Consider the following 12,648-nt stretch of genomic DNA (forward strand, 5'->3'; position numbering starts at 1 on the left):
AATTTGACATTTAGTTTTGAGGACATCAAGTATTTATTCTTTTTTTTGTTTATATATCCTATAATTTAATTAATTTGATATTAAATATTTTGGCTCATGGCCCTATGCTATATGCCACTGCATTTCATTTCCAGAAATATGCACAGCATTTCCGACATTTTTTTAATTTCATTTCCGACATATTTTTTTTTCATTTCCGGAATTTACCTGTACGGCAATTCAATGTTTTCTAAGTAAAAGAAAATGGAATTTTAAAAGTATTTATGTCAAAATGTTAATAAAAAACCATCTATACATAAATGCATACATGTAGCACTAAGACTAGGTAAAAGAGTTTCATGAGCATAAAACTTTTTCACCATATTTAATGTGCACTAAATTAAATGTCAGTGACAGCACCACACTTATGTCCAAGTCATTGATAGATTTACAAAATTGGATTTCAATGATTTATGTATGATTTATTCCTTTAAATTTTTCACAAGTAAAGTTATCAAATGTTACTATAGGTACTACATGTACTTATGTAATTAAAAAATGTTGGAAATGAAAACAAAAAAATGTCGGAAATGAAAAGTTGATAATTACCAAAAATTCAGCCCTATATGCACTTCATGAACTTTTCAACTTTTTTAACAGAACCACATTAATGGCAAACAATTTTAGTGCAGCTTAAGTGATTTTACACACAAGTACTCTGAAGTTGATATTAAAAAGAGTTTCTGATTTACAATATCTTTGTGTTTTTTTTGGAGACCAGGTCTTCCAACAATTTGTTGGAATTTCCATGGATAACGATTGTGCCCCATTATAAGCAGACCTATTTTTGTATTCATATGAAGTAGAATTATTCAAGATCATATACAAATTGAAAACTGAAAAGAATAAAACACTTGCTGTGGCCTTTAACTCCACACTTATATATCTCAACAATTTATTGTCAATTAACAATGCTCATTCCCATACGAGATATCCTAGCGAGTTTGAAATAAAAGCCACAGAATGTGACATCTGTTCATATTTGTACATTTATCTTAAAAAAGATGACTTAATGGTAATCTAATGACCAAGCTTCATGATCAACATGATAACTTTTACTTTTCAATTGTCAACTTCCCTTACTTACCGCTAAGCAGCAATATACCTTCATCACCTGCGTATGGAGTTTATATATCCTAGTTGATTCAATACGCAAGAACATGATCTATATATGAACAATTTATAAAACGAGGTAAACTACTGACAAGCAAGTTGATGAAACAAATTCAGCAGTCTCACTCAAAGTATTAATTTTTTAAGTTCTAGTTGATTAATGATCTACATATATTTCATGTACCATACTAATCATAAAGCCAATATTTAGACACAGAACTGGGAAAATTTCTCAATCATGACAAGAGCACAAGACTGGTATGACTGTTTGGAGCTACATAGCAGCTGGATGTTTGGAGGTCTGTGTTTGCTCTGCTCCATTTTGTATTGAGCTTGAATACTGTTAGTTAATATCATATAAGTCATAAATCAAGGGGAAAATCTTCTTCTCCTGAGGGAACCAGGGTACAGCTATCAAAGTCATAAATCTCTTCTTCTCCTGATCATTTAGTAACTCAACAGTTTGCAAAAGCTTATTAGAGCTCTGTTAATCCTTAGAAACTTGCCAATATTTCATAATATTTAAGTACAAACACACAATGATAAATTTATTCAAACACAGAAAAAGATGCAAAGTTTTGTCTTAGTTTATTAATAATTGTCTTTGGCGTCTGGAGATATCTTCTACAGCAATAGAAGATTTTCTTATTGAAATATGGAAGGAGATATAACAATGTACTATTCCTGTGAAGGACATCAGTTTCATTTACTGAAGAAGATTGAATTTTCAACTTATTAAAATTCTTAATGCCCAAGTATGTGTTCAGTGCTTTACATAGACAATAGCTGGAGAATTAACTATCTACTGAAACACTTTCCTATGTTAGCACTGTTGAGTATAGTAGCAGAATTTTTTTTTTTTTAATGTCTGTTGTTCTCTACAATGAAGACTAATTTACAGAGACTGTGGGATATCTTTGTATAATATCAGTCCAGGCCTGAGCTCTCCTGAACTCGGCAGAATGCTTCAGGCCAACCTCAGCAGCTAGAAAATGTCAAAACAACTCAATTTTAAAATACTGAAATATAATAGTGTTAAAACGTTTTTAAAAATCAGGTGTCTATGCAATTAAAGAATTAAGAACTCAAAACTTAACCTTAAATGTGGTATTCTAGTTTCAGCTCACCTGATAGAGATTGTAAGGTGGAATTCTGCCTGCGCTGCATTAAAGCTAGCCAGTCCAGAACCTGAAACATGTTATACACAATATACTGCTGTATACTGATCAGGATATACTGCTATTCTAAAAATAGTGAATATACATTAACTAGATACAGTGAATCATATATATAGTTACTTTATTTGCTCCACTTTCACTGTATTTTACTGTCATTCTGCTATACTGTATTACATATTTTTAAAGTCATGAACAGACAAGGTTTTTATACAATACATGTAAATAATTATATTTTTGCAATAATAATGAAAAAAAACCAAGTGTTTGAAAAGGTTAAATTTAAAAGTTGTGCTCTTTGAAGGATATACAGTTGAACCTTGGTATCTAGAACACAGATATCTCAAATAGCATGGATATGTCAAAGTGATTTAGAGGTCCCAATACCGTAAACCAACTTTTATTCCTGAAGACTTTATTTCGGGATTTACTGGGGTTAAACTAGTTCGCGAAGATTAATTTTTGCGATCAGGCCTTTTTTGATCTGTTGTTTATAGACGCAGAGACTTTAAGGACTGGTTCGCGGCGAGAAATATTCGCGATGACAAGGCTCTCGCGAACTTCGCGAAAATTTCTCTCACGAGAATAAAAGTTGGTTTACAGTAACTTATTCTTTAAGTATTTTACACTCGATATCTCAAATCATTGGATATCTCAAAGTTTTTCCTGTCCCATTCAGTTTGAGATGAGATTTGACTGTATATGTTTTAAACTTGTCATCTTGAACTCAATAGGACTGAGATTAAACTTTAAGATATGTGTGAATTTGAGATTATGAATAACAAGAGGCCCAAGGGCCTTGAATCGCACTTCTGATAAATTGTACAACCTATCACTTGTATTTGAAGCCTCTAACCCTAAGTATCCTAAAACCTAGAGGATCTGATAAAAAGTTTAAATGCAAAAATTATCAATAATATTTTAAGGAATGGTCTAAAAAAAAAAAACCATGATTGTCACTGACCTTTAGTGAAATCTGATTCCATGGCTCAAGATGCATTAATAGACAAACTAAGATATGTAAGATTCTACGCCAATATGTATAGGATCTGCAAAAGTAGGTCACCTTGCCCAAGGTCAAGTCATGACCTTCTTGGAAAACCCAAGATGCATTAACTGACAAAGTTTGATGATTCTATATTGTACACAGAGGCAGTGGAGGCTGTCACCGTGACCACATACTGATGGCTGCTGCAACCCAAGAGGCATAAACTAACAAAGTTTACAATTCTGAAAAATACAGCATTAGGTATAGCCATAAAATGTAAGTAGGTCATAGTGACTGCTGCAACCAATCAAACCCAAAACTCTACAAAGTTTGAAAATACAACATTAAGTCTAAACATTTAGCCATTAATGGAATAGGACTGATGCAACCAACCAAACCCAAAAGTTTGATAATTCTAAGCCAATCATACAGCAAGTCACTGTGACAATTAATGGAATAAAACCACAGGCATAAACTAACAAAGTTTGATGTTAAAAAAGTACCAGAAATACAATATGTTAAAACAACACAACCATGACCCATCTTTGGAGAGATTACTATGATCTACTTTTCACATTTATTATGTGGGAACATTATAGCATTTTACAATATAAAGTAGGTCACCGTGTTTTTTATTAACAGGTAAAAACTGCATTAATCAAAGTTTCATATTTTACTTGTCTGTATTTTTAAAAGTCAGAACCCTCACAAGTTCACAACTACAGTATACATGGTATAACAATACATGTATAAGGGTGAAGGTAATCAAAATATGCCTTTTAAACAATTGAAAACAAATGTCAAAATTCTAAAAGGGCATGACATATTTCATAATTTTGAACATATGAGCACATTTGATCATTCATTATTCTGTCTGAAACACTTTTGAAATGTTCTAAAAAGGAGCATAAAGACAAAAATTTTCAAAGATTTAATGTGTTTTCAATACATGTATGATAAATAATTGACTTAAAGTGTCCTGAAAACCCAACAGTGTGTAAACAACAAATAAAAAAGTAGGTCACTTAATTTTAACATGATCATCATAATTTCTGCTAAATAAATAAAGGTGAAAATATATTTTAAAATTTTTTGCATTTTCACTATAAACCTTAGAGCCCAATGCCCAAATCAGAATCCCATATCATGAATGTTTGTTTTGTGAAAATCTGCCTGGTGGTTCTGGAGAAGAAGATTTTTTTGCAACCAGTACTTTTGGTTTTGTTTTCCTGATTATCTAGATGTTTTAGGGTCCCAACCCTTGTTTTTTTAAATGGTAACATGGCCAATGAATTTCAAAATTTTATTGGCCAGAGGGCTTTATATGGCCCATATTCTAAAAAGTTAACGCACACCGCACGACGCACACCGCACAAATGGCCATAGCATTATAGTCTAGTCAAATTATCAAATTTTCCATCAAAATGTGAACTAATTGCAACAGTTTCAAAACTTAGTTTTAATCAATTTATGATATGATCTGAATATATAACAAAAAGTTTAGAAAAATTTATACATGGGAAAATTGAAAAATTGAGGTCATTATTGGGACGTATTGTGTTCACTCTGATTAAATGTTAATCGAACAATGTAAAGCCAAAATTGGTTTAAAAAAAAAACATGTAAGTAGGGAAATAAACTTAACTGAATAACCTGGGGAAAAATATGAAATTTTGGTTGCTATATGTGTTGGTTGCCATGGAAACAGAAAAATTGAGAATATCACCTACTTTTGAACAATGAACCTTTATAAAAGAATACAGTCACTATTAGTTTACACACATACTCAAAATGCATTCTTTTGCCATAAATGCTTCAAAGAAATTATTTAGAAAATTTATGTAAATAGGTGGTAACCATGGATATATTATATAACTGAATTTACATGAAAAATTTCAGTATTCAGCAATGCTAAATATAGCACGAATATACTCAATCACCAAAAGTCAAGAAACAATAAAAATGTTTTAATTCATATGAAAGGTAATATCCGCAAATAATGTGAGAAATAATCAGGGACATCCCCCATTAGAATTTTTTGTGAAAATTCAGCAATTTGAATGAAAAAAAAACCTGAATCCCTCCTGTAACAACGGTTTTCCCCGCATATGAAGAAAATTGTGGGAAACCAACAACCCCAGTCTCCCCGAATAGATTTATATATTTTTAGCTGGATTAGGTAGGTTGTTATTTTTTTTTTGTCAAAAATATTTGAAATCTGAAATTTTTTTACACACAGCAAAAGATAGATTACATTGTAGTTGTGTTGTCCATGGCAAAAAAGATGTTGAAAGTTTATAGAATTTTAAGGTATAAAAGAACAAATAAAAAAAAATATGCATCGTAGGAAAAGTACAAAATTTGATTTCATGACATAAAAATTCAATCCACCCCACACAACATACAAACACACAATAAAATTTAACAAAGTAAAGTATTATACAACTGTTTAATCTCTAAAAGACAATAATAAAAGCAAAATTGGCTCCAAGATAGACCTAAAAATATTTTTTTTTTTTTGAGTATAACCCTCAACTACATTCAATAATATGAAGTGAATTTGGATAAAATTTGAAATTGTTATCACTTGAAAATGATCATTGTTGACCAAGTTTCAACAGTAATTAAATTGCATTGAGTACAAAATATCGTGAAATGTTCGTGCAAAGGTCCTGCGCATTTTTAAATAATCATTATATTGTTACCCTTCTTAAATCTTAATGTATTTCAAACCGTTGTTATGTAATGTTACTTGAAGAGGGTGGGGGCAATTGAAAGCACACAGTAGATTATTTTATTCTTATTGATATAAAAAATCTAAGGTCAAATAAAAGCACTTACACAAATGGAATGAAGTAAAAGAGAGCGAGCCAAATGTGTGTAAGTAAGAATTAAATGTTAAACTCTAACGTAGTCAATTTTTATACATGTGTGTGTTCATATGTAAAAGTATAATTAAGTTTTTATATTTTCCCCAAATATTTTTATCCTGACAGTAATAGAAATTATAAGACTTTGGCTTCAATTAGGAATTCACCCGCATGGTGCAGTGGTTAGAGCATCTGCTCTTTTTGTATTTGACGTTTTGTATATAATTTTATAAACCGAGGTCCCGTGTTGCAGTAGGTAAGATCACTGCTAAAAAGTGCTAAGTATAGAACAAAATGTGCACACCGGCTAGTGGTGCCGTCTCCATATGCATGAAAAATTTGAGACGTTAAACAATATACAATTATACTAGAAAGATTATATTTCTTTGTTTAATATTTATTAAGAAGTTACTTTGAAAGTGTTCCAGATTGTTCACATTCTAAAGCATGTTCATGAAAACGCCGTTGTCACCAGTCCTATGTTAGCTTCAATAATTCATAATTTTACTTGCAAAAATGACCATATGATTACAAGGAGAAGTTTATTTAAAAATAATTTAAAATATTTTGTTAAAAAGTTACATTAAGAATTTTAAAAAAACATTTAATACGTCTAACGATTCCATTTGAATTATTTTAATTACTATAAACATAATGCAGCTTTTGTACATGTATTGCAAATTCACTTTATTGAAAAACAATAAATCAATTGGCTTTTTATATAAGTCATGAACATGACATAAGCATAGCATAAATTAACAAAAAAATTGTTTGAATCACACAGTATCATAAAAGTGAGAAATATGAGGTGAACAAATATTGATTTTTTTTTAACTTTTCAAATCAAATCCTATTATGTGATTCATAAATTTTGTACTTTTTTTAAAAATGTCAAATTTCTATAAATTTTCAAGATATTTAATCAAAATATAATCTTGATAGCAGTTGAAATATACATTGTACTTGGTTGATAAGTTTTTCTAATGAAAGACTGTTTTGACTTATTTTGTGTAAATGTGTTTACATTTTAAATATATCTTGTGTATAATTGCAAAACTACTGGGGAATAATTGTCCATCATACTTTGGACAAATAAAATGAAAGTAAACATGTTCACATTTAGGAATTTCACATACAATTTACATGAGTAACAGCGTTCCATACTTTTTTGTTTACATGAATGGTAATATTGCAACCATTATATAGGCCTATGTGAAGATGATATTTGGCTGGTGTGGAAGTCAAAACTTCTTTGAAAATTAAAATATATATATTTTTTTATTTGTTGATTGCATAAAAATACAGGTTAAAACAACAACTTTTAATGCTAATTGGCTATTGTTTACAGGCTGTCTTCATACAAAGCTCAACTTTGTGTACAAATGGGTAATTCTAAATTCATATTGATCCCTAATTTTAATCTATAAAATGCTAACTTTCCCCTGAGTGAATTTTTCTAAACTTTTGATATGTGAGTTACTAATATATCAAATCTGCATTAAAATATATACTGTTGCAATTTTGTTTTTCAAAGTTATGTGAGATATTTGGCTCAAAGAACTAAAAATATTTATTTTTGTAACTTTCATTTATCTCTGTATTCTGAGAGGACAAGAAATTTAAATGCAAAAATTATCAATAATACTGTAAGGAATTTTTGTCACTTCTTTAGTGAAATCTGATTCCATGGCTCACTAAATATTGTTATAATCATGGACTCTGCTGGCACCTGCCCAAGGTCAAGTCATGACCTTCCTGGAAAGGACTCATATAATATTTTAAGAATATATGTACACAGAGGCAGTGGAGGCTAGTCCACATACTGATGGCTGCCGCAACCAAGCGAACCCCAAACTCTACATGAAAAATACAGCATTAGGTCTAGATAATTAATCTGTGTACCCCTAATATATCCCAAAACTATACAAGCTGAAAATACAACATTGTTTAAACAAGTAATGGAATAGGACTGGTCTGAAAACCCAAAACTCTTCACATTTAAAGTCAGTTATGGAATATTTCACAGGCCATATGTTATGACAATTGTTAAAACAACACAACCATTATCATTGGAGAGATTACTATGATATAATTTCACATTTATTTCAGCAGAAAAATTAACATTTACAATGTAAAATTTGATTTAATAACAGGTAAAACTCTTATCATTCATATTTTACTTGTCTGATTTTTAAAAGCTGTTCAGCAGCAAATTATACATGGTATAACAATACATGTATAAACACAACACCCAAATAATTTATATTCATATTTCATAATTTTGAACAATCATTTTGTGATTATAATAAAATCTAACTTTGCCTATTCATCAGGACAAAGAAAATTTTCAAAGAAATCGTTTTATACATGTATATATTTGACATATTGAAAACACACAGTGTGGCAACAACAAATATGGAAGAGTCACTTTTCCTCATAATTTCTGCTAAATAAATAAAGGTGAACCAATTTTGATTTTGATTTTCACTAAAACCAAGCCCACTCCCAAATCAGAAAAAACATGAATGTTTTTTAATTGGCATAGTATCTTTTTTTTTTTTTTTTTGGTCAATAGATGTTCGCTTACATTCTTGAAATAATTCACAACATCATGAACAAAAATTTTAGAAGAGGGCTTTATACTTGTTAAATTATCATCAGAAGCTTGACTCCTAAAGTCTAGCTTTAAAGAACGATAGTCATACTAATTTTGATGTGTCTTTTTTGGGAGCAGGGACCATGAATTTCACAATTATATGTGTTCGAATACATGTCTGTTAAAAGTTTGAGAAAGTTAGCACCAATACCCTTTTTATTCAATTTGTATAAAAGTGGATGATGACACACAAAAACAGTATCAAATGCTTTTGAAAAATCTACAAAACACACATATTAATAGAGACTGTTTTTAATGCATAAAGATATTTGTTTACAAGTGTTTTTAATACAAATATATTGTCTGTGGAACTATGACCTTTTCAGAATCCAGATTGATATTGGCTTAGTAGGTTATTTGACTCAAGATAATTATCTAAGCGTTTCTGTAGAAGGCCTGTAAAAAGTTTTCCTAAACAACTTGTAACACTGAGACCTCTATAATTGTTTGTATTATTAGGGTCACCATTTTTGTATAAAAAAGTAATAAGTGATAGGTAAAATCCATATCGAAGGAAAAGCAAAATTTTTTCCATAAAAATTTTTTTAGTAAAATATTGAACAGTTTTGAAAAGTAAGAATTGGTAAAAGAGAAGTATTTTTTGTTTTAATAAATTCATTTAAGATTTGTCATAACATTTTGCACTTTTACCATTTTTTAGTTTTAAAATGCTTTGTTTAATTTCATCTTGAGTAAACAAAAAGTCTAATGGATTTGGTTCAGTATTGAGTAAACGGGTGATAAATTTGTATTTTGAGTTTTCTTCATCAGCATATTGTATGTTCAGTAGCGATGTGTGTAATGATCAAAAAAATCTGAAGTGATATACAATGTGCTTCTGCATTAGTTTTCTTTGATTTATTTTCTTTTATCTTATTCCAAAATTTATTAGAGTTTTGTGGTGAAATGTGCTGAGTTTATTTCTTCTGCTAAACTATTGTAAAAAGTTGATTAAAAAAGATTATTTCGTGTTTAATATTTATTATAATTTTTTCTACAATTTGCGAAGGCATGTTTTAGTTCACAGTTGTTTGGATATTATGTGTACTTTCTTTCTATGTCTAAATTTCTAATTTCTATATATACATGTATATGAACAGCCCTCCTGTTTAAAATCGCATTTTAAAAAAAAAAAACATGACTTTCTTTCATGTATTACATTTTATAACATTTGAGAAGGAAAAAATTATGCTAGAGTGTGCTGCAATATTAAACACGATTGTCGTTTTATGAAATGATTCCACACATGTGAAATCATTTAGGAAAATAAAACCGTTTGACTTTTAAAAAATGGGAAGTACTGGTATAGCCTTGCGTGAGCATTAAACTGACTTGTTGCATGCTCTTCAAAATCAGTCCTTGCTTTATGAAAAACATCTTCAGCCTTTTTTTAAATAAAAAAATGAATTAATTATAAATTTTATCACACAGGTATTAATAAGTTTTAAAGTATATACTAGTATATACAGATGTATATTAAGTAACTTAAAACTTCAACCGCGTTTCTCCCCAAGTCCTGTACAGGAATCGAGGAAAAACGGAGAAAATTGAAGTACCTTTTTTTTTAAAATTCATTAGTTCTGGATTTATCATAATACCGGTATAATATAGGCGCCGGGAGGGTGACTAATTATGTAAATGATTTTTTTGATCTACCTGTAATAATATTGAAACCATGCGCATGTAGCCCTTCAGAAATTTAGACAAAAATATTCACAATGACAGATGTAGATGTGTCGGGCCTGGAAGAGATTTTGTCGTCACTTATAACGCCCATGGCACGCAGATTTTTTTAATGTGAAAAAATAGGAGAAGGGGTAGGTTGTATGTTTCACTTATGAAATGGAAGGATTAGTCGTCAACTCGCCTCTCTTTAAAATATCCTAGTTGTTCGTTTGCCATGGATAACCAATTTAACACACGAGGATTCTCATCCTAATTTGCCCGGATTTTATTTTTTATTTTTTATAATTGTTAATTTATATTATATGGATAATGCCTAATTTCAACACGTACAGTTTATTAATATTTAAAAAAAAATCATCACAAAAATTAAATATTTATGTTAATTAACAAATTTGTACACATTTAATACGGCACATTTGAACAAAATGAGGTGGGGATACCAATAAATTGTGTATGCGTGACTTCTTATGCAAAATAATAATTATTCTTGAAAAAAAACAAGATATTTTTTTTATTTCAAAGCAAAGTCACACAAATCACCTGTTACATGTAGTTACAATCTCTCTACATTTTACTTGAGTATCTATACCCCCCCTCTCTGCCTTCTCTATCTCTCTCTCTTTAAACTGCTTTTATTGCCGATTTATTCTTCAATAGACTTATATAAGTTTGACAAATTGCGGGACTCTTTAATTTTATATGGCCTTATTAATGAACTTTTATCGCAAAAATTAAAACATGAATTGTATCAGTCATACATTTGTTTGTATTTGTATGCTAATATTTATTTTCAAAACAAGTTTACAAATCACCTGTTACAATTTTACTTGAGACCCCCCCCCTCTCTTTCTCTCTCTCTCTCTGTGTAAAAGATCTGACATTCTTTCTTACTTATATAAGTTTTTGCCTTTTATAATCTTGCTAAAATTTATTTCAAAGAAAACCCGGCGTAATATTTATCAAACCTCCGAAATACGGGTAAAATATAACCAACTTGGCCTTAAACAATAACAATCAATCGATCAATACTGATTTTAAAACATTTAATTATACAAAGAATGAAGAGAAAAAAAACCAAATAAAAGAATGAATCAGTTAACTTTAACTTAATATAAACGCGTGTTTGTATTAGAATTATGCCAATAAATTAATGAATAACGGAGAAAAGTTACTGCATTGAGTATGACCGAATTATGACGTTATCAGCACCTTCATGGCGTCAAGTCACGTGATCCAAACATGGCGGCACCCATAAATAAGGTCAGAGAATAGAGTATAGCATTGCAATTTAAGCATATGATTTAAATTTGGGTTCACTATCAAAATATTTCAGAAATTATAATGGTTTGAAATGTTAAGTCTGTTTTCAGTTTATGGTCTTGGAGACAGATCATTTATAAGAACAAAGGGTTTTACCTTATCAATATTGACTTTGTCAGATAGGGCAATGGCCCCAGTTGACACATTTCTAGTGTGGCCTAGGAGTTCTAGCAGCCACTGAAGTTGATGCTGGACTCCATTGGACTCCGCTTTGGATTGAGAGATGTGCCAGAATGTGTGATAGAATAGAGCCAGCAGGTCATCTGTATCACTGAAAAATATACATATAACTATTATACTGGTCACCAGAATGTGTGGTAGAATAAAGTCAGCAGGTCATCTGTATCACTGGAAAATATACATATAACTATTATACTGGTCACCAAAATGTGTGGTAGAATAAAGCCAGCAGGTCATCTGTATCACTGAAAAATATACATATAACTATTATACTGGTCACCAAAATGTGTGGTAGAATAAAGTCAGCAGGTCATCTGTATCACTGGAAAATATACATATAACTATTATACTGGTCACCAGAATGTGTGATAGAATAAAGTCAGCAGGTCATCTGTATCACTGGAAAATATACATATAACTATTATACTGGTCACCAAAATGTGTGGTAGAATAAAGCCAGCAGGTCTTCTGTATCACTGGAAAATATACATATAACTATTATACTGGTCACCAAAATGTGTGGTAGAATAGAGCCAACAGGTCATCTGTATCACTGGAAAATTATTGTGAATCTCAATATTATATTCTGTATAAACTGTGGCCACCTAGTCAGTTTAGGGC

The 12,648-nt window shown here is 30.3% G+C and overlaps 1 long non-coding RNA gene across 1 annotated transcript; it reads right to left on the reverse strand.

Moving 5' to 3' along the window:
- Nucleotides 1–1,768: 1,768 nt before the first annotated feature.
- On the reverse strand, nt 1,769–3,326 carry LOC134261408 (uncharacterized). The gene is made up of 3 exons (XR_009990812.1): nt 3,292–3,326; nt 2,280–2,340; nt 1,769–2,137 (listed from the first exon to the last, which is right to left on the reverse strand). It is a non-coding gene; the product is annotated as an uncharacterized LOC134261408 (long non-coding RNA).
- Between the last annotated feature and the right edge of the window lie 9,322 nt (nt 3,327–12,648).

This window comes from Saccostrea cucullata, unplaced genomic scaffold (assembly GCF_032062105.1).
Source record: "Saccostrea cucullata isolate Sc308-1 unplaced genomic scaffold, CSIRO_AGI_Scuc_v1 ctg11071, whole genome shotgun sequence".
In the NCBI taxonomy this organism is placed as follows: Eukaryota; Metazoa; Mollusca; class Bivalvia; order Ostreida; family Ostreidae; genus Saccostrea; species Saccostrea cuccullata.